Source organism: Oratosquilla oratoria, chromosome 1, assembly GCF_046742065.1.
Source record: "Oratosquilla oratoria isolate Oo_2021 chromosome 1, ASM4674206v1, whole genome shotgun sequence".
In the NCBI taxonomy this organism is placed as follows: domain Eukaryota; kingdom Metazoa; phylum Arthropoda; class Malacostraca; order Stomatopoda; family Squillidae; genus Oratosquilla; species Oratosquilla oratoria.
The window spans coordinates 127,647,618-127,648,060 of record NC_134777.1 but is presented as its reverse complement, the minus strand read 5'-3'; positions in this window follow the sequence as shown (position 1 = coordinate 127,648,060).

Here is a 443-nt window from a genome sequence, read left to right as displayed (position 1 = left end):
GTGATAACATACAATCTTGTCTCATTACACTTTTCGCGCTGAACTATTTCGTTTTTCGTTTACCTACTTTCACAGCACATTTGCTGTTAGAGTAGCATGCTTTGATGAGTAAGATGAGCTTATCAGGTATGTTCATTTCTCTCGATACATTCCACAGTATTGGTCAATGTATGCTGTCACATGCTTGTCTATAGTCAATAAACATAAAGTACAGATCTTTTCCATACTCCCAGTATTTTTTCATCAGAATCCTTAATATTGCTCTACCAGTCCTAAACCCTACATGTTGTTGTCTGCAATTGGTTGTAATATATTTAGCAATATTCTGATATACACTTTGTATAGAGTACACAACAAGCTAATACCTCTATAGTTTGCGCACTCATAGCTACTACATCTTCTTTCTACCAATGAAGTGGAATTCGTTCATTCAGCCATATATC